This window comes from Mastigoproctus giganteus, chromosome 10 (assembly GCF_048544385.1).
Source record: "Mastigoproctus giganteus isolate SK-2022 chromosome 10, ASM4854438v1, whole genome shotgun sequence".
NCBI classification, from domain to species: Eukaryota; Metazoa; Arthropoda; class Arachnida; order Uropygi; family Thelyphonidae; genus Mastigoproctus; species Mastigoproctus giganteus.
The window spans coordinates 219,805,885-219,829,066 of NC_143584.1; the positions used below are offsets into that span (position 1 = coordinate 219,805,885).

General features: G+C 39.2%; 1 protein-coding gene across 12 annotated transcripts in view; it reads right to left on the bottom strand.

Annotated features, from left to right (window-relative positions):
* The window catches only part of Rab3-GEF (Rab3 GDP-GTP exchange factor), a 973,693-nt gene that overhangs the window by 785,610 nt on the left and 164,901 nt on the right, over positions 1-23,182 (bottom strand). For 11 of the 12 annotated variants that reach the window (XR_016547514.1, XM_090382521.1, XM_090382518.1 and 8 more), the window contains exon 1: positions 563-696. The exons of the other annotated variant lie outside the window; for it this stretch is intronic. The gene's annotated coding sequence lies outside the window, so the exon portion shown is untranslated. Of the gene's footprint in view, positions 1-562; positions 697-23,182 lie in introns of those variants that run through there. 12 annotated transcript variants of the gene reach the window in all.

Genomic DNA, 23,182 nt, shown 5'->3' on the forward strand with positions numbered 1-23,182 from the left:
ATTTCAATTGAAATATTATGTACATGCCGGGTAAGTAGTAAGATGCCATTTTATACATAATATAAGAAAAATAATAATAATAAAAAATTTAGAAAGCTTTAAAGGTTCTTATAAACATTTAACAACACAAACGTAACAAAAATAGTATTATAGAGACAGCGATATTTTTCCAAGAATTTTTCACATATGATTAAAATACATACGTACAGAGCGCTTCGCTCGATATAGGCAAGTCATATGAGAAATCTAATATTAATAAATGCATCATATATTATTAGCTTATAAACATTTTTATGTAGTTGAAACATTTAAATAAAACAAATGTAAAATAAACTTTTGATTGCAAGGAGATAAAAAAAAACGTTTTCATCTACATAAAAAAGCTTAAAGAATCTAAGAGTATAATTATGCAATTTTTCACACAGTTGTTATCCTCAAGCGCGCATATAGACGACAACGTATTTAAACTACAATCCATGCCATAAATTTTTAATTTAAATAATTTAAATCATTTAATAATATTTTAGTTGTGAAGTACTCAAAGTTTATAGAACAGACTTACTGAAATTTCTCTTTTCGGAACAGTACAGTTACAGAATATTGCAAGAACGAACACTGACAGCGAAAGCATTTCGCCAAGTTCGATTTTGTAGTTGTGTCCCTTTCTGAACCTTACGTCACACTGACGTTTCCCGAATCCTGCGACTCGTTTTTAGCCGTAAAATAATCGATTTCTGTGACCTACGTTCGCACGAACTACCCTCCGCACATCCTTGAAGCACAACATCCAGAGACCGGCAGTACGGTTTCCCTAAGATTCTTATTGGTGTAAACCTGCATCACGTGACATATACGCTTGAATCTATCGTCTGCAGGTAGTTGGTACAGCGCATGTGTAGTACTTTGCAGATCGATGTCAATGGATTTTATCCAATGCTACCAACAGTTCATAGAATCTGAGTGTATTCTCCATTCGCAGTGTTGCAACAACTGCGTTTGTAAAACATACTAATAGAACGAACACAAAACAAAACGAATTTATCACACACTCATGAGTCGAAGCGGAAAATTTTACTAAGTGGACCAATTGTCAATAAAATATCTTTTATGCTGACACTCTCCGTTGTTCAATAAACTATGCAAATAATTTATATGAATTCATCACACTCTTAGACAGAATCAATGATCAAATGCACCACGGAATCGGTGGTCCAAACCCAATCCCAAAATTACATCGAATCACCAATCCAAATTTTTGCGAGAAGACAATAAGTCCATACTTTAAAAACAATTTAAATGCTTTGAAACCAATTTAAAGAATGAGTCAATCCTTTAAAAACTTTAAAAACAAATGTTAAAACATAAAAAAACATTAAGAATCCACTGAAACATTAAGGAATTAAAAGAATAACAAAATTCTTTTAATTCCTTAAAGTGTTTAATGGATGGACTCATTGTTTTTTAAATTGGTTCCAAAGCATTTAAATTGTTTTTTTTTTTTTTTTAAATATGGACTAATTGCCTTCTCGCACTCAAACATTTGGGTTGATGATTCGATGTAATTTTGGAGTCGGTTTTGGGATCCGTAGGCCACCGATTCCGTGGTGCATTAAATCATCGATTCTGTCATCGGATCATCGAGTGGGACGAATTCGTGTAAATTATTTTCATAGTTTATTCAACGGAGAGTATCATCACAGAAGTGTTCTACAAGACTATAAGACATCACAGAGGTGATTCCTCCTTTTCTTAACTAATTTATTTGATATATAAAGTAGAACGTATTGAGCCATTGCAGCTCTGTCATCTATAAATAATCAAGTATGTACGTGACATAAGTCACTGACATTATCTGTAAGTGACACGAACCGAAACCTGGCTCTCGTGACATCGGATCCACTCCATTCCGAGCCCTGCATAGACTGCTTTTCAGAAACAGCAGAAGACATAATTTAATGCTTGCTATGGGGGCTGGTTTGGGGCGATTTTGAACAGTAGTAAGATTATTGATTACGTCGCTTTTGTGTATATGCGAAACAGCGGCGAAACCATAAATTCTGGTCGCCCTCGCCAGAATGTCAAATATCTCCCCCCCCCCCAAGTGATCTATACAACTACATACCAAATAAGCCGTCGGGGTCTACCCCCCGACTTCTTGCTCCTCCGCAGTGCTGACCTATCGGTATAGTAGCTACACAACTGAACTGTGAAAGCAGAGAAAATTTACTAGCAAGATATCGCTTTCATTTTCCATGAAACTGAATGCCGTTTGAACCGTGGTTCTCCAATAAATTTCAAAATTATATATAGTTACATTTATGCATCCTCGTGGCTTTTTATTGCTTTAAATTATACGCCCTTCTGAGAACAGCACTCTAAGTGCTGTTCTCAGAAGGGCGTATAATTTAAAGAAATAAAAGAAATAAAGAAATTACGAAATGTCCTCTTTTTGAGAACAGCACTTAGAGTGCTGTTCTCAAAAAGAGGTATTTGAAAGGCATATAGCGCAGTGGCATTAATTATTTCAACTGGTAGTATCAAAATAATATATACACTGGTGTTCAAAGAAAGTGCATCACCTAGGAATTTCACATTTCTAACCCTTTTTCTCAATGGTATGTTACTTTAATGACTAGCATCACAAATAGAAATATAAACAAAAGATATTTATTAATAGTTAAGGCAAAGCTAAGTAATATTTGACAGGTGCTCCCAAAATATTCCAAAATGAGCATTTGCAACCTTTATACAACAGTTTTGGTAAACATGACAATTACGGCTGAAATGTTATCAGAAGCCCTCAATTTGCTTCAGTTTGTCATTTTAAATGGAAAACAAAATGAAAAGTTCACCAGTTGCAAACTAATATTTAATTGAACCGTTTCTGGCCCTGATGGCAGCAGCACACCGTCGAGGCATTGACAAGATCAATTTCTGAAGATAATTGCCTGATAGCCCGTGATTCCAAACACGAATTATGGCTTCCTGAGTTTCTGTCTGGCAACTGCAGATTCCACATGATGCCAACAGTTCTCTATAGGATTCAGGTCCGGGCTGTTTCCTGGCCAGCTAACAGCTGTAATGGACCGACCGTTCTTCCAACCACTTTTTCACCTGTAACAAATGTAAAACACATTACTGTCGAACCTCTAATGCTGTTTGTTTGTTTGGTTTTTTTTTTTTTAGGAGCATTAGCAACTAAGGCCATATTGCTCCGGGATATGCGGTGGTCAGTCCCTGACCTTTCCGCATCCTCCGTATTTGGTGGTGACGGGCTCGAACCCCGGTCTAATCAAGAAGCGTGTGCTGCACACTGCTGCTCCTTCCCACCTGGCTACGGAGGCGCACCTCTAATGCAGAAATGAAGCTAAAGTAACTACAGAAGTGCCTACTTACACTTTTCGCCCCCCCCCCCCGATGACAAGGACCAGAGTTACTTGCCAGGTTGAAATGGTTGGCAGCAATTTGCCTTCCAATATAGCCAAGTATCCATTGGCATTTACGGAACCTTTTATAAACTGCAGGTGACTTACTCCGCGATACGAAATGCACTTCCATATCATTTGGCTGGTAGGGAATTTCGCTGTAGACACCATACAGTCTGGATGGTATTCTTCACCACATCTACGGGCGAATCGTTTGTCTCCCATCAGAGTCATGCAGGTTAAATTTTTTTCTCATCCGAGAAAAAACTGACTTCCACTGCTTGGGGGTCCATTTGCCATGCCCCTTACAACAAATTAATCGGCCTTTTTCATTTCTTGTGTGAGGAGGGGCTTCTTCTTAGGACGACGGGCTACAAGTCCATTTTTGAAGAAGCGTCTTCTGACTGTTACTGCACTTGCTACCACTACTGCATGTTCTTTCCATTCTCTTTTCAACTCAGACGAAAAAGCTTTACGGTTTTCAAGGCATAAGTGCTTCAAAACGCGGTCCTGTTTTGGCTTAGAGACTCGTTTGCGCCCGGTTCCTTTTTTCCTATCAGCAGAACCAGTATTCTTGAGTTTGGAAAGAAATCTACTCACTGTCGACTGACTGCAAAGACAATGAATAGGTCTTTCGTCGTGGCGTCAACTGCACGTAACTCGCCATCCTGACACAAGCAAGGAATGACTGCAACTCTTGCTAGAGCGTGCTTATATAGCTGAAAGTAACCGTTGATGCAATATTACGTCATCACTTACGCGTGTCAATCTTATCTGATGCAATCTGTAAGAAATATTGCCATATACTTACGTTATTCGGACGACAATTACAATTTTAAGGGGTGGTGCACTTTCTTTGAACACCAGTGTATATATATAAATATTTTAGATCTCCCTAATCGTTTGCTGATCTTACTCTGGCCAGTGTGACCAGTTCTAGAGCGTCACTATGCGCATGCGGGAGTTATTTACTATATGTAAACAATGTTTTAGAGTGGCACTTCATTTACAGCTATATTGTGTGGGCTGACAAATCCGGAATAAACCCTAACTACAGTCCCGATTTAATAGGTCTTTATAAATTCTTTCACTTTATGGCAGGACTCGAATAAGACCTCTTCAAAAAAGTGAGAAGTGCCAAAACCACTGTACTCTCAAAGAGGACCCACCACTGTTATAGCATGGAGAACAGTAAGAGGACCTGCGCTACTCTTTTGCCCTCGCGGGTTGGTAGAATCACCGTTCTCCCCGCACCGGGAGAAAAATACCTGAGTTGGTCTCATCGATGAGCTTTTATGGACCTTTTTCATAACGTAGCTGAGTTAGTTGGTCTCAGGCAAAGGTAGCATAGTTTTTTTCTCCCGGAAACTCGGATTTTTCTTCCAGCAAACAGGCAAATCGACCATAGGCCACACGCAATTTATAGATATAACATAATAAGCAATATGATCTGTCGCTGATGCGCCTACAAAAACTAGTCCTTCTTGCCCTTCTTCCTTCTCCAGAAAAGTATTCTTTCCAGTAAGTAAGTATTTCTCCAGTAAGTATTCTTTCAGAATACTTACCAAGTTTCCTGTTACCAGGAAACTTGGTAAGTATTCTGAAAAATATCGAACCGTCCCCACTCCACCAAGAGGAAATAACCATGACAAAGCAAACTCTGCAGAAGAAAACACGGAACAAAACGGGAGCAGCTACAAAAATCAAAACAAAACAATTTTTTGTACTTAGATTTGTTATTGCCTACAGATATATTAAAACTTCTTCGGTGTGTGGATATATTAAAACTTCATAAAAATTTTGTCTGTTTTCGAATCGGCTTTCAATATTTGCTAATTTATATTAAAATATAAAGTAGTTGAAGTATCGTAAACGCAGGAAATAATATTGTATTATTATTTTTTTCACTACTTTGGGTGTTTCAAAAGTCCTTTGAAAAAAAAAAAAAAAACGAAGCAGCATAAATTTGATAAGTAGCATTACATCGCGTTACATTTCAGATGCATTTTTATTTTTATTTTTTTTAAAAATTACCAATTGATTATCTAATAATTAATTGCATTTTACTACATTTTTCAATGTAGTTATTACTTATTTCTTCCTGGATTTTAATAAAAACTGAAAACGCGTAATTCACGAATTTTTCTGCTATTAATAGAATAAACAAACAGTAATAACTTATCATTTATATCTTAAATCATAACAAAAAGCAAACTCTTCAAAAAGCAACCACTTTAATATGCTCAGTGCTTTTAAACGGATGATATTTATTTACTGCGTTTTCGCCATATTGTTCATTCGTTCCACCAATCAGCGTACTGCCAAAAATAATGCAGCACTTCAGCTCAATTGATATGTATAAAAAAATTAAAAAAAAAACTAATAATATTTGTCAAATTTCTCTTTGTCCAATTTTAAAGAAATTTAAAATAGCTCAAAATATCGTTCTAAGAGATCTAAATTAAAATATCATGAAAAATCTGTCTACTGAAAGTCAAGCTGTTTCATGCCAACAGACGAACATAATAGAGAAGGTCGAGGATGGCTAATGCTTAGAGTAAATATAACTATATTACTTTACTGATGGCACGAGTGACATGATTAGGAAAATATACTGACACATGGCCACCCATAAATAGCTTATATCATAAAAAATAAAAAAAAAAACTTTATTTTATTTTAACAAAATTTCGTTTTATCAGTCACATCTCGAGGTGAAAATAATCGTGCCATAAGAACATATAAACACAGAATTACGAAGAAATAATAATAAAATAAATAAATAAATTTTCTGTTTATACACCTGGACGACCAAACGGTCAGAGGAGTTCACAAGATAGACAGAATACAAGAAACAGCTCCGTATTCAGCAGTCACTCAAGGCACGTGTATTTATGCACCCACGCGCCTGACCATTAGGCTACGGCAATAAAGATTTTTAATTTTAGTCAGTTTTCCTCCTTCTTCATGGCACACAAAAATTTTATTATTTTTGTTTCAGCCTATTGTTGGCATGTAAGATGTAAAGAGACGACAAGCAATTGCTAAAACATTGTCACTGATCTGACAGAATTATGGTTGTTGTTGTTGTTGTTATTTGGTTTTTAGGAGCATTAGCAACTAAGGCCATATTGCTCCGTGAATATGCGGTGGTCATTCCTGACCTTTCCGCATCCTCCGTATTTGGTGGTGACGGGCTCGAACCCCGGTCTAATCAAGAAGCGTGTGCTACGCACTGCTGCTCCTTCCCACCTGGCTACGGAGGCGCCTACACACAGAATTATGGAGAGATCAAGATCTGCCCCTAAAGACGAAATTGAGAATCATTAATTCGTCAATTTTTCAAGTTGCCACTTATGGATGTGAAGGATGGAATCTGAAAAGAGTTGGCGAAGAAATTGAGGCATTTGAAATGTGGTGTTACAGGAGAATACTGAGTACTGTATTTCTTATCTGGATCGAAGAACAAATGAGTGGGTATCGAATAAAATTAGCAGGCCTAAAATTCTTCTTCATTGCCTATTGCTGCTAGGTTCTTATGTAGACTCTTTGGCAGCATGCTAGTGGTTGACAGTGATTGGGATTGTCATTACTTGTTCAAAATGCCACATTTCTTTGATATTCTTTCGTTTGATATCATTTTGATATCCTGTTTATCAACAAAAGAAAACTTAAGATTTTTGGCCACATGGTAAGGAGGGAAAACTTCCTGTTGAAGAATATAATAGAAGGAAAATTCGAGGGGAAGAGGTGCAGAAGAAGACCTGCAACTAAGTGGAAGCATGGATCAGTGAACTTCTGGGTATGACATTTTGCAATGCCGCTCGTAGAGCACATGATCGATGCAGTTAGAGGAATTTGTTGGTAGTCACAACAGCTCCTCAGGGAGCTGTGTGAATGGAAGAAGAAGCCAGTGACACAGGTTCCTTGTTTTTGTAATTGGATTTGAGTCTAAAAAAACTAACATTAGCTAAATGATTATTACAGTTAACGGATCTAAGAAAATGATGTAGTGTTATTGTACAATAAGTTTTCGTTAAATCGGCAGAGCTTGCTTTTAACTTGTGGGGGGGTTGTTTGTTGGTTATTTTATTTTATTATTATTTATTTATTATTTATTTCTTTAATAATAAATCACGTTAACCTTCCAGACCCACCTCTTTTAACTTTGTATTTCTCAATTAAATTTCCCCCTTAATTTACCTCCCCTCCACGTTAACACCTGACTTGTATACTGCACAGAAGATCACAGATTCTGGGGGAATAATAGTTCGTGAATGTCTCCTCTGGACTGGCTGAGTATTCAGAATGACTCAATACTACACATGATAAACATATACAAATTTGTTTATTTCACAGTATATACATTAAAGAATTGTATCATACAACATCAATTGGTATAAAGTTAATAACTGGCATTATATGTGTGTTAAGATGTAAAATTAATAGCAATTGATATAATATGTCTCTTCGTGTCTTTCTGCCTTTTTCTCCTTCTGGTTTAGGTTACATCTCATAACATTATTTTTTTACTTTCTAACAGTTAAACTTCCCAACTGGAATTACCTCAGTGGGCTTAACACCTCTATGGATATTGTCCTAGATTTATAAATCCCCGCTATAATCTTTCATTAATTTATCCCTTCCAAATAATTCAATCTTATATCTTGTAACGTTTCAAGTACATAGAACACCTTTACATCTTAACTTAGAACATACCAGTCTCAAGTACATGTATCTAAATCTTCCTTGCTTTAACTTATCCTTGAGATGAAGTACGTACATCTATGAACCCTTTTCTTCCTTCTATACTAATCAATACCAAATCTACTATCAACTAAATAAACATTTTTCTAAAGTCCTTCTCTTCAAATCTACTATCAACTAAATAAACATTTTTCTAAAGTCCTTCTCTTCAAATCTACTATCAACTAAATAAACATTTTTCTAAAGTCCTTCTCTTCAAATCTACTATCAACTAAATAAACATTTTTTCTAAAGTCCTTCTCTTCAAATCTAGCTTAAAATTATTATCTCGTACTTACATATTAACTTAGGGAATCACTCTTTACACTACCTTTTCTCAGTTCAGGGGCGACTCATCATCGACAGCATAGGGCATCATCAGGCTCCAACTGGAATTTTTCATCGGCAAAGTACTGCTGTTCATCTACAGGGATTCTCCTACGTTCAGGAACTCGCTCTCTTTACATACGGCTATTAAATAAGTTGCTCCGGCCTGCTTTTTGGGCGTCTGGTCAGTTCGACGAAACTGGGAAGCATAATAGAATTATCGGGACTCTTCTTACTGCTTTATTAAGAAGCCTGGCTATGTAGCTCTTCCTTATCTTTCATTACCGAGGCTTTTCGATCCTTTTCTTTTTTCAGCTCCAGCATAGGTGTTTCCATCTTTCAACGGTTATCTCCTTCCTATTCCAAAAACTCTTAAACAGCATCTCCCACAACTCATTACTCTGGCCGCTACTTTCTGGCGATTCTCCCGGCACTTCTCGGGATTTCTTTCCAGCCGCACATCACTCAGGCATCTCCACGGGAACTCTCTCAACTTCCACACTGCCAAAACTCACAACTCTCCCAAGAAAAACTCTTCTAACTCACTCCTTTCTTGCATCTGCCTTTTGTTTCAGCCGCTCATTCTATTTTAATCCAATCGTCGTTCGTTCTCCATCATCTCATTATTCTCATTCGCTCTCTCCCACTTCTTCCGTTTTTTCTTGGCCCTCCCTCTCCTGGGGTAACTTCCTGTTTACGAAATTTTCATCAACTTCGATGAACTACAGGGCGTCTAGCAATTTCTAGATATTTCCTTGTGATCATTCCCGATTCACTTACCGCCATTAGTCCACTCTGTTTCTTCTCTACCGCTCCTTGAAATCAGTAAGTGCTCAAGGAGTCGGTCTGTTTCAAATAGCGGCAGCCATTTCTACATAGTGTATATCGCATCCAGGGTTTTCTTCACCCTCCTAGTTCTTAAAATCTTCCTCTCCACAAGGGGGAGTCGGTTCCCTTGTTCTTCTTCTTCCAAAGAGTTGCTCACTTTCTGTTTATGCGACCATGAACTGGCCTTGCGGTGCCCCCTTTGTACTAGTGTTCCAGTGCTCCCATTGTCTTGTGTACCGTCCTGCTACCTCCCGTTGTTACGTTAATCCTCCCCTACTTGACTGTATGGTACGGAGCGATCGCAATCTAAGCTTAAAATCATCCTATGTAAATAATATTATTTACTATATACATCTTTTTTCTTGTTATGTTATAATATTTATAACATAACATTCGCTAGGATAAGTGTAAGAATTTTGTTCTTACAAACTCTCCATTGGAACGTTGTCAAGTAAAAAATTAAAAAACAATGGAGCTCCTGCTGTGTCAATTTTGCTTATACATGTACAGTGAATTCCTTTATAACAAATTCTAAGGAGGTTAATGAAAACTTCATTATATTCATATTATGACTTTTTCTCCTTATGAGATTTTTTTCTACCCTGTGACGGCTATTGGTACCAAGTGCGTGGAGTAATTGGTTGTGTCCGGTTACTGATATTATCATTATTACTGTTGGTCAAGGAACTGACTATTCTACAGGTGTTCAGGATCGCGGCTTTCTGGAGTTCCGTGTAAGTGTTTCCTTCTAGGCCTATTGCTGCTAGGTTCTTATGTAGACTTTTTGGCAGCATGCCAGTGGTTGACAGTGATTGGGATTGTCATTACTTGTTCCATATGCCACGTTTCTTTGATATTCTTTCGTTTGATATCATTTTGATATCCTGTTTATATCAGTGTACTTCGTGATCTTTAGCTCCTGATCTTTCTGGAGGTTTCTGGTGTTGCACTGCTATGTCAATCAGGTAGGTGGACCTTTTTCATTGTCGATGAGATCATGCGGGTTATTTCTGGTCTGTCGTGCAGGATCGTCTTGTCCGTTATTACGACACGGCCAAAATATAGTTTGTCGGTATGGGTTTCTAGTACAACCTGGAGTTCGTACTTGTAATACGGTACATTTTCTTTGATCAACTGGGTTTTTTTTGTTTTTTTTTTTTTGCACTAGCTTCTGATAATTATTAATTTCAGAAGAGAAGTTGATAATGTCAACTTTTTATAGCAAGCGTTCGCTAGTTTGCAAGATTTCTGAATGGCAGCAAGGATCTGCAGCGTCCAACAACGCTTCGAACCCCACAAACCGTCAATAAAGTTCACACATTGACTGATTCTGGTCGTCGAATGACGGGAGGACAACTTCCGTCATTCGAAAACAACGGAGAAATAATTCTTGCAATTTTGGCAGATGTGGGCAAATGGAAGATCCGTGTGTTAGGTTCGTTTCGCACTGTTTGACTAATGAACAAAAGTTGATCAGATTTGAAGCATGCGAAGAGCTCATGCAAGCTGTCCATGATGATTCCTCCTTATTCAATTCGATCATGACAGGTGATGAGTCAGTGTTTCAAATACGATCCACAAGCAAAGAAGTAAAGCAAATGAACATCGATCAACAAATTTTCTGAGGCACATTTTAGTTTTCAAAAATCAGGGATGTTGACCACTTCGATAGCAATCATTCACAAAGAATTTATTCCACTGGGTGAACCAATAATTCAATAAAGAGTATGTATGTACAGGTTTTGGACAGTTTAGCTAAAATAATTCGTAGAGTTAAGCAGTAGCGGCTCTGATGTTTGGGGATGCTGCGTCTTAAAGTTATTGTTTGGCTTTTAGGAGCATTAGCAACTAAGGCCATATTGCTTTGGGGATATGCGGTGGTCATTCCTGACCTTTCCGCATCCTCCGTATTTGGTGGTCACGGGCTCGAACCCCGGTCTAATCAAGAAGTGCGTGCTACCACTGCTGCTCCTGCCCACCCGGCTACAGAGGCGCCTCTTAAAATTACATTAAATTGCCTTGGTTGTAAGCCATGTAGACATACATAGTAATAATAATAAGCAAGTTAAAAATGCTACAAAACATTAACTAGACATTTACCATTAACAGACTTGAACTTTTATTTAAAAACAAAATCCATTCTTCAGTTTTTATTTGTTAAAAATAGATTAATAACTTTTTCATTCAAGTTTGGTTCACTGTTAAACGAAGCTTTTCTCTATCGAAAGCATTGCTTGAGCATTTAGCCTTTCCTGATTCATAGTCCTCCTTAAAAATGTTTTTATTCTTTTTAATGTCGAATGGCAGCGTTCGCGCTATGAAGAAGTCATCGGAATGGTCAAAAGAATTTTATGAGTTTTGTAAGTTCACCAAGAACTTCAGCTAGATTATTTTCTGAGATAAATTTCAGCGAGTCAGTTAATTTGCAATAATTGTGTAGAAAAATTGTAATTCCGTAAGAAGTTTTTCTCTTTCAATCATGGGATATGCCCCAGTAGTCTACTGTACCTCTTCCATGGGCATTTTCGTACGAAAAATAGCAAAGTTCTCCTTGATAAATAAGTTAGCAGCAATTAATTGCCTTGTAAAAGAATATCTCTCACCTTTTTCAACACTTATATAGTCGCATACGTCCTTTTGCTTCAATCATGAGTGTTTTTGAAGGATTTTCATAGTACATTGAATTCCTGATTTTTAGAATGGCATTCTTAACGTTTCCTATACAGTATATTCGTGTATTTTAACTGCCTCAATTTCTCGAGATTGCATTTGATTATAAATAACTTCCGCGTGAGGCATTATCTGATGTAAAAGTTCTAATCAGAACTCGAATTTTTCATTACTCAAGATGTGCAAAATTCCAGTTGCTTCTGAAATCGTCTTATCTGCATTTGTTGTCGCTTGTAGTTCCTCCATGCACTTTTTTTTAAGGATTCAAAATTTTCATAAACGCTGTTCACAGTGCGTATATTGAAGTTCCATCTTGTAGGGGAAAGTCGGGCAACAAGGCTGTCCATATGCTTTCTGAGAACAGAGAGACGCTGTGGTGATCTCAAGAAAACTGTTGGTATCGACATGAGGTTCGAAAAGAATATTCTTGAATCTCGGGTACTACTTGCTGCATTTCTCATCATCATATTTAGTTGGTGTGCATAGCAGTGAATAAAATGTGCATTTTTGTACACTTCTTCTATTTTAGCCTGAACTCCCCCTTTCTTGCCTTTCATCACACTTGCGCCATCAAATGTCTGAGCAACCATGAGTATTTCCTTCCAGGATTATGTCTAACTGATCTAGAATGCAGACGATATTCCGTCTGCCGTTTGGTTTTCCAGAGTGAATAAAACCCAAAAATGCTTAAAAATGTCTCCATTCAGTTCATATCTCAGAACAATTACCATTTGTATATGTTCTGAAACATCTGTTGTATCATCAGCCATGACAGCTACGAATGAAGCTTCTTTAATTTCTCTTTTTATTTCATCCCGGCATATTTGCAGCAAACAATCAAGAATATAGATATTTATTTAAAGTATACCCAGTATAAAATAAAATAAAATAAAATATTTCAGTAGCTTTCGGAACTCGTGTCCCTTTATCAACTGACAAATTTGAATACATTACAAGCAAAGTGTGACACGTTACTCATTCGTCATTGTTGTAGCACGGACGTGTGCTGCCTTGCGCCAGTGATCATCCATCAATAAAACGGTTGTCTCCAGGATTGGATGTATACGCATGCCTTTCTGGCGATTTAATGCCTTAGGGTTGTTCATTATGTTTAGTGACTCTAGCCATAGGCGGTGGCGAAAGTGTCGCGCGTGGTCCACTATCTCAAAGTCGCGCTTGGGGTCAAGATCGTGGTTGGTAGCCCAAAAATGTTCTGCAAGCGCGGACTGGTCAGTTTCGGCAAGCCGGATTGCTCTGTCGTGTTCCGTGAGGCGATCCTGGAGACGTCTCGATGTCTCACCTACGTAGCAACTGTTACAGGCCCTACAGGTGATACGGTACACTACATTGCTGCGTAAGACAGGTGTGACAGGGGTCTTCACACTGGAGACAAGTGAACGTAGGTTCCTACCTGGTAATTGTACACATTTGATGTTGTAACTTCTCAGGATCTTCGAGATACGTCCTGACACTCCTGGATAGTACGGAATGTAGGCGGATGATATGCCGACTTGCTTCGGAGGTCTTGGGTTGGAAGTAAGTTCTTGTGCCTGTAACAAGCATCTGTTTAGTACATGGGATGGATAACCGCATCTGGTTAGGTCCGCCTTCACACGGGAGATCTCGTTACGTCTAATTGTGTCGGTGCTGGAATGGCTCCAGGCCCTGGAGAACAGGGTGTGGGCAGTGCTATTGAGATGGCTTGGAGCGTGGCCGGACCCGTAGTTGGTGAATTGACCGCACCACATGGGTTTGCGGTATACTGAGGTCTCTAGATGTGGGCCTACGCGATGCACTAGCACGTCCAGAAACGGGAGCGAACCGTCCACCTCTGATTCTACGGTAAACTTGATGAAATTGGATAGAGAGTTGAGGTATTCTAGTAGTACCGTTTCAGAACCACGTGGTATTATGGTAAAAATATCGTCGACATATCTACACCACGTTGTAATAGGTGTAGGTGGGTTCTGGTGTATCTGCTTCTGCAGATCTTCCATGGCGATGTTAGCTACTACGGAACTGACAGGGGCACCCATAGCAGTGCCATGTACTTGTTTGTAGAGTGAGTCTTCAAAGGTGAAGATGCTGCTAGAGAGGCATAGGTTGAGGGCGGTACAGATGTCATCAGTGGATAGTGACGTCCTGGATCGGAGGCTTAAGTCGCTCTCAAGGAGCCTTCTGGCGCAGTGCACGGCCTGTTGGACGGGAATCGAGGTGAATAAAGAAACCACGTCAAATGATGCCATGACAGAGTTATCAGGGATTGAAATGTGCTTAATGGTGTTAATGAATTCACTGCTGTTTTTATCGGTGTGAGATGTATTACCTATAAGAGGCGAGAGGAGGCTCGCGATGTGTTTGGACAGTTCATACGTTGGGGCACTGCAGCAAGACACTATAGGTCTGAGAGGAACACCCGGTTTATGGATCTTTGGTAATCCGTAGAATTGAGGTAGTTGGCAGCCAGTAGCATGCAGAAGATGGTGAGTCGCGGTCGGGATCTTCTTATCTTTAAGCCATGCGTGGACAAGTTTATTAACATTTGCTTCGTTAACATTATGAACTTGCGCTGTTCATAAACTTGAGCATAGAAACTAACTCCTTAAAGACGAACACTCGTTCAGACGACACGACTTCTTTCGTCTTGAATCTAAGTAACAAACAACTGTCCAACGAGCAGCTGAGTGTTTTATCAAACGGTATGAAATTCGCCGTTATACCATCGAAACCTCCCATCACACAGCTCGCTATGGGTATAGAAGCCAGTATTACCAACCTTCCCGAAGAAACTGCCAACGAGATCCGATTCAAGACTGCCGCAGTCCTCCGCAACACTCGAAAAACGTGTTCAAACCGCAACCACCGCCAACGTGCCGCCCTGTCATCTATAAGAAAAGACAACTCTATCGTTGTACTTCCTGCGGATAAAGGGCGCCGGACTGTTGTGCTGGACCGATCAGCCTACCGAGAGAAAGCCTTGGCCCTATTACTCGATCCTAACGTATATGAACCTCTACCTGATCCTCCCGTTAAAGTCTTGAAACGTCTGGAAGCAAATGTTAATAAACTTGTCCACGCATAGCTTAAAGATAAGAAGATCCCGACCGCGACTCACCATCTTCTGCATGCTACTGGCTGCCAACTACCTCAATTCTACGGATTACCAAAGATCCATAAACCGGGTGTTCCTCTCAGACCTATAGTGTCTTGCTGCAGTGCCCCAACGTATGAACTGTCCAAACACCTCGCGAGCCTCCTCTCGCCTCTTATAGGTAATACATCTCACACCGTTAAAAACAGCAGTGAATTCATTAACACCATTAAGCACATTTCAATCCCTGATAACTCTGTCATGGCATCATTTGACGTGGTTTCTTTATTCACCTCGATTCCCGTCCAACAGGCCGTGCACTGCGCCAGAAGGCTCCTTGAGAGCGACTTAAGCCTCCAATCCAGGACATCACTATCCACTGATGACATCTGTACCGCCCTCAACCTATGCCTCTCTAGCAGCATCTTCACCTTTGAAGACTCACTCTACAAACAAGTACATGGCACTGCTATGGGTGCCCCTGTCAGTTCCGTAGTAGCTAACATCGCCATGGAAGATCTGCAGAAGCAGATATACCAGAACCCACCTACACCTATTACAACGTGGTGTAGATATGTCGACGATATTTTTACCATAATACCACGTGGTTCTGAAACGGTACTACTAGAATACCTCAGCTCTCTATCCAATTTCATCAAGTTTACCGTAGAATCAGAGGTGGACGGTTCGCTCCCGTTTCTGGACGTGCTAGTGCATCGCGTAGGCCCACATCTAGAGACCTCAGTATACCGCAAACCCATGTGGTGCGGTCAATTCACCAACTACGGGTCCGGCCACGCTCCAAGCCATCTCAATAGCACTGCCCACACCCTGTTCTCCAGGGCCTGGAGCCATTCCAGCACCGACACAATTAGACGTAACGAGATCTCCCGTGTGAAGGCGGACCTAACCAGATGCGGTTATCCATCCCATGTACTAAACAGATGCTTGTTACAGGCACAAGAACTTACTTCCAACCCAAGACCTCCGAAGCAAGTCGGCATATCATCCGCCTACATTCCGTACTATCCAGGAGTGTCAGGACGTATCTCGAAGATCCTGAGAAGTTACAACATCAAATGTGTACAATTACCAGGTAGGAACCTACGTTCACTTGTCTCCAGTGTGAAGACCCCTGTCACACCTGTCTTACGCAGCAATGTAGTGTACCGTATCACCTGTAGGGCCTGTAACAGTTGCTACGTAGGTGAGACATCGAGACGTCTCCAGGATCGCCTCACGGAACACGACAGAGCAATCCGGCTTGCCGAAACTGACCAGTCCGCGCTTGCAGAACATTTTTGGGCTACCAACCACGATCTTGACCCCAAGCGCGACTTTGAGATAGTGGACCACGCGCGACACTTTCGCCACCGCCTATGGCTAGAGTCACTAAACATAATGAACAACCCTAAGGCATTAAATCGCCAGAAAGGCATGCGTATACATCCAATCCTGGAGACAACCGTTTTATTGATGGATGATCACTGGCGCAAGGCAGCACACGTCCGTGCTACAACAATGACGAATGAGTAACGTGCCACACTTTGCTTGTAATGTATTCAAATTTGTCAGTTGATAAAGGGACACGAGATCCGAAAGCTACTGAAATATTTTATTTTATACTGGGTATACTTTAAATAAATATCTATTTGTTAAAATATGGACCCCAGTACTCCAGGCCCATTTGTCACTAATCAAGAATATCATTCTGAATAGTTTTTGAAATGCCTTTTAATGCTGTATTATTTTCTAAATGGTTCTTTAAATTGGAATTTAATGCACAGGCAAAATTCATTAATCCTCTGAATACTCCTGGATTTTTAGAATCGTCTTTTTCGCCATGTCTACGTAAAGGAATTTAAACTGTCCACAAAATTGAATGCAGTCTATTATTTTAGATAATACCTCACGATTCTTGGTAACTTGGTAACTTGGTAACAAAGGAATTTGTTTTGTAGAGACGGGATACACTTAAACAAAGGTGGTGCAAAAGTTTTTGCCAGTATTATTGAGGATACCTTAAAGGTTCAGGGAAACTGCTAGTTAGGGGGGATGTGGGTAATACTGACACGCGTTTATCTGATAATATTGGTCAAAGTAACTCTTGCACATACCTCAAGAGTTCTTATCTGTTACCCCAACTGGACGTATTATCTAGATGTTCTGGGGGCACAAACGTTTCACGTGGGCGGGTAGCTAATGCCAGGGAAGAGAGCCTAAAAAACTTCAAGGGTTGTGTTAGGGTTGTTAAATATACAAGAACAGTAAATCTTAATTGTTTATACAGTAACGTTAGAAGTGTCGTCAATAAAATGAGTGAATTCGAACTGCTGGTTAAAACAAGTAACGCGGACATAATAGGGCTTACAGAGACGTGGTGCCACCCGGAAATTGGCGATGATGAGTTTCAGTACGGCTTGTATAATGTATTTAGGAAGGATAGGTTAGATAGAAGGGGTGGTGGGGTAATGCTTCTTATCAGAAGCAGCCTGAGTGCGACGATAGCTTTCCCGGATTCAGACGTTTCACATGCTAGTACAGAGTCTGTATGGTGTGAGATAGTTGGAAACAAAGGTATAATGCGAGTAGGAGTAATCTACAGACCAGGTGATTGTGAAGATTATGACAAAAGCCTCTACGTGCAAATGGAATGGGCAAGTAAGCGTCAATGCCTTATTATGGGTGATTTCAATCTGCCTCTAATTGATTGGAGTAAATGGGAAGGAAACTCGACATGGGGAACAAAATTTTTAAATCAACTAGATGACTGTTATTTGTATCAACATGTCAGGGAAAATACTAGAGAAAAGAATATCCTAGACCTCATCATCACACATGAATCAGATGACATAACAGGGCTGACAGTAGAGGAACCAGTAGCAGGAAGTGATCACGGAGTTCTACGGTGGATGATGACGAGAGAGGTAGCAGAAGTAAAAGGCAAAGGAATGGGTTTTAATTTCAGAAAAGGAAATTACGATGCCTTAAGGTACTACATGGCCTCTATTAACTGGGTAGATATCGTGCAGAGAATGAATACAATTGAACTGTGGTACGCTTTTAAAACATTAATCACAGATGCCTTGAATGCGTATATACCATTAAAAAAATACTCCACGAGGAGGGTTCCAAGTTGGATGACTAGTTAAGTTGCCGCATTACTTGAGCAGAAAAAGGTGGCATGGAAAGGTTACAGAACAATAAAAAGTACTGAAGCCTATAACAGCTACAAGGTGATGTGTAATAGAGCCACAGAAAAGGTTCGACAGGCAAAGGCAATTTATGAGAAATCACTAGCAAACAGAGCAAAGAGGGGGGATAAAGAATTCTTCACATATATAAATGCCAAGAAGAGCAGGACAAACCAGATCGGACCTTTATGTAAGGGAAAGGGGATAGTAATAAATACACCAGCTGCCGTTGCAGATGAACTCAACAGTTATTTTGCATCGATATTTACAAATGAAGAGCCTTTTGTGGCAAAGGGAAATTGTGGGAGCGAAGTTAAAAAATATGTAATTAATGATATTGAAATTTCGCAAGATTATTTAATGAAAAAACTTTCGAGCCTACAGACCAGTAAGGCTCCTGGAGTTGATGGAATATACCCTATAATCTTAAGAGAGGCGGCAAGCGAGTGCATTGAACCATTGAGGCTAATTATGCGAGCATCATTAGACTCTGGGGAGATTCCCTTGGATTGGAAAAGTGCAAATGTATCTCCCATACATAAGGGTGGCTCTAAAAGTGAAGTTGGAAATTATCGACCTGTCAGTCTGACTTCAGTAGTAGGGAAAATCATGGAGGCAATGATCAAGGGTGGAATTCAGGATCATTTGGATCGAATTGAAATTCTCAAGGATACTCAGCATGGTTTTGTAAAGGGAAAATCATCTTTAACAAATCTGGTTCGCTATTTCGAAAGGGTCACTCACGAGCTGGATTTAGGGAATAATTTCGACATTGTTTATTTAGATTTCAGCAAAGCTTTTGACTCAGTCCCACATGAGCGGTTGCTTTATAAGCTGGAACAGGTTGGAATCACTGGGAAAATCCTTAGATGGATAGAAGGATGGCTTCAGGGCAGGAGGCAGAGGGTTGTGATAAATGGCTATTCCTCAGATTGGGTTGATGTAAGAAGTGGGGTTCCCCAAGGATCAGTATTAGGACCACTGTTGTTTTTAATTTTCATAAACGACATTGATGAAGGGATAGAGGGCGTGATGTCTAAATTTGCAGATGATGTTAAAATTGGTAGAGTAGTTAATGATCACTGTCAAGCTGAGCTTCTTCAGAGAGACCTAGATAGACTTCAGGAATGGTCAGAAAAATGGCAGCTGTGCTTTAATCCAACAAAGTGTAAGGTATTACACCTGGGAAACAGTAATCCCAAAAAAACTTATTCACTTGGTGGAGTTCAACTAAAGCCAGTACTGGAGGAAAGGGACTTGGGTGTTACGATACGGTCAGACATGAAATTCTCTGAGCATTGTAAACAGGTTGCAAGGAAGGCCCATGGTGTCCTATCAATGATCTATCGAACTTTTGCAAGTAGAGATAGGGACGTGATAATCCCATTATATAAGGCTTATGTTAGACCACACTTGGAATACTGTGTTCAAGTATGGAGACCGCACCTGAAGAAAGACATCGAGCTTCTTGAAAGGGTGCAAAGAAGGGTAACTCGCCTGGTGAGATCAGCAAAAGGGAGTCCTTATGAAGAAAGACTTCGAATATGTGGGTTGCAGAGTTTGGAAACTATACACCTTAGAGGAGATTTGATTGAGGTGTTTAAGGCTCTGAGAGGCATCAGTAAAATGAATGAGGACAAAATTTTCAAGATTACAAATGATGCTAGAACTAGGGGACATAAATTCAAGTTACGGGGGGAAATGTTTAGATTGGATTGCAGGAAGTTCTATTTTAGCCAGCGAGTTATAAATTACTGGAATAAGTTGCCTTCATGGGTGGTAGAGGCCGACAGTTTGGGGCAATTCAAAGGACATCTGGATAGTACTTTCGGGTAAGGGAAGCACATAGGATGATAGGTTTAATTTCCTTTTTATTTATTTTTTATTTTATTAATTATTATTATTTAGTTATTTATTTATTTATTTTTTTTTGTTTTTATCATTGTTTTGTTCGGATTTATATTTTTTTTTATTTTTATTTATTTTTTTTTTTTTTTGGCTGGTGCAGCATAAGCCATAGGCTTTCTTGCACCATGCGGCCGTTACTAATACTAATACTAATACTAATACTAACTTTTCTGTTATGTTTGCAGATCGAAAGTCTGTAGGCCTCACTAAGCTGTTCTTTAATATTTACGCTTCCTAAAAGCTATAGTGAAATCACATTATCAATATGTTTCTTCGAACTATCAAGTTTTAGAGTTTTTTTCTTTCATTCTGTTTATGTTTGTAAAGCTACTTTTGTCCACGTTAAGTCACCTCCGAACAGTAAACATGGAAAACAAAACAATGCATTTTTAACTTCACAACCACAAAGCCAACTTTTCTTTTGGTACCATTCAGTTTTAAAACTGCGAATATATTTCTTATCATTACATATTCCCCGCTGAGAAATTTGAATCTTTGGTGTGGGGCGGTTTTCCTTTTTAATCGCATTTTTTTCTTGGAGAGATAATTGTGAAAAACTAAGTTGCTGAAGTTTATTCACTGTCACGCGATTTACTTCATGGAGAAGCATGGAGGTCATGCTCGAATCAAATTTCACAAAATTGTGTCGTAGAAATAATGTTTTACTTACACATCACCTCATAATATAATTTCAACTTACCAAGTTCAAGCTCACTTCGCAATTGAGCTGTAATCACATAATTACACTGTTGAATGTTCAGCATTGACTTAACACTGATATTATTTATTACTTAATGGGAATTCGGGCGATAACAAAAAGACATCGACATTGTGGCTACACACCCATCATGGTCTGCACTGCGCGCTTTACAGTGACTTTGATTCGTTTCACCTATAAAAAATATATATTGGCAAGTTGCCAATATGCTGGTTGCTAATGGCAACCAACTACCAGATATTCACTGGAATGCAAAATGTGTCACTGCCTGGCGTCCAGTGAGGCCTACGGTTAATTAAACTTCAAAATTGGAAATGATTTAGTGTTTTTAATTCGTTTATTATTGAAATGATTACTGGAAATAGAGGATGCGCATACTAATATGCGGGTTCTGTTAATAAAAATATTCATTGCGTTTGATTGTTCTTCACAAAATTTCATAGAAGTCCGTTCACTGTATATCTAGATTTAAATAGTTGGAGGTGCTGCAGTGCCGCTGTGCCTATAGACGAGCCTCCCCTGGAGTTAAGCCTCATATTCGAAAAAAAGGAAGCTTGTTTCTGTTATATGACAACTGTAAACCACCGTAGCGCAGATTATCGAAGTTAGGCATATGTTAGGCGCCAAAGCAACTAAGTCTATGAGGCAGTAGCATATTATGTCTGTAAATCGTGTGTTCTATGGGTCGAATTGCTTGTTCTTACTGTTTTTTTTTTTTTTTTTTTTTTACAAAAAATTCAAGTTTTGGTGAGAAAAAAATCTATGGAACCCTTGCCTGAGACTGACTAACTCAGCTACCTTGTGAAAAAAGCCCGTAAAAATTCCTCGCGTCATTAAAGGCTTTTTTCATTCTGTTTGCTACCCGTGATGACAGCTTATGAGAGATGTTTTGGCAAAGCATGGAACGTGGGAGTTAAACCACCTCTTATTCTTCTGTTTTATCTTCCCTAGACTACCTGTTCTTCAAATTCTAAATCCACACTGAAAGGATGGCCGCTTGTCGGTGTAGAGAGTAAAAGAAATGTGATAAAGGAAATGGTGGTGATTCGTTTAAAAAATGTTTCAAAAAGCTCTACGAGCAATCTCACAAAAGTGTAACTTCTCAAAGCTCTCATGAAATATTTTCTAAAGTGTTAGTCTTTGGAAAATATTAATTTTTTTATCATTCTAGCATTTGGTTTTCATAAAACTTATTCAGTACTGGAAATCAGTTTCCAATCCTTGTATCTTTCATGTTTTTTTTTTTTTTTTTTTGTGGTGGAGGTAATTAGGTGCTATAAGGATGATCACACATTGGTGATGTCATGCATGTGTCATACAAATGTCATGCATGTATAGCAAACACTATACAAGTATATCATTTTTACATGGTGGGGACAAAATAATGGAAACACCTGTGATAAGAGTTATAGATATGTATTCTTTTATATATTCAAATAAATATTTAACTGCCTTATTATTATTATTATTAGTAGTAGTAGTAGTAGCCATAAGGTGCAAGGAAGCCTGAGGCTTATACTGCACCAGCCAAAAAAAAAAAAATTCCCCGAGTTTTTTTTTTTTTTTTTTTTTGTTAGTTGTTGGCACATCGACTTCTTTGGCCATAATGCACCTCCCAAAGTTTTTGCATTTTACTCTGATCCAAGCCCGAGGCGGGATTCAAACCCGCGACCTTTGGGTTGCCAGGCAGGCACTTTACTCACCTGGTTAGCCCGGTCGGCTCCCCGAGTTACTCTGAGAGAGAGAGAGAGGAATCACCAAGAAAGATGATATCCAGCTCAGGACCCTGGGTTTTCCAAGCCCATACTCACCAGATGTGAGTCCCTGGTCTTAAGAGGAATTTGGGACCATTCTTCATAGATGAACGTTTCAAGGTCTTTTAGCGTGATGAAGATGAGGAAATATCTGCTTCTCAGTCTCCTCTCCAAATATGCTCACAGTGGCTCAATAACGTTTATGTCTGGTGATTATATAGACCATTGAAGATGCCTAGCCCCAGTTTAATGCTCCTCAAACCAAGATTGGAAACATTTTTCTGTGTATGTATTGAATCATCATCATCTTTAAATTGAAGCATTATCATCGTTTGTGGAATGTTGCGACGTGGGATGAACCTGGTCACAGAACTTCAGGGTAATCAATGGTAGTAATTCGCCCGTTCAGGATGAGATTTAGCCTAAAGAATATGAAGATATCGTTGCCAAAGCCACTGTTGATATTCCCCATGTTTGACGATTAGTACAAGACAGTCAGGATGATGCACTTCCTTTGGCAT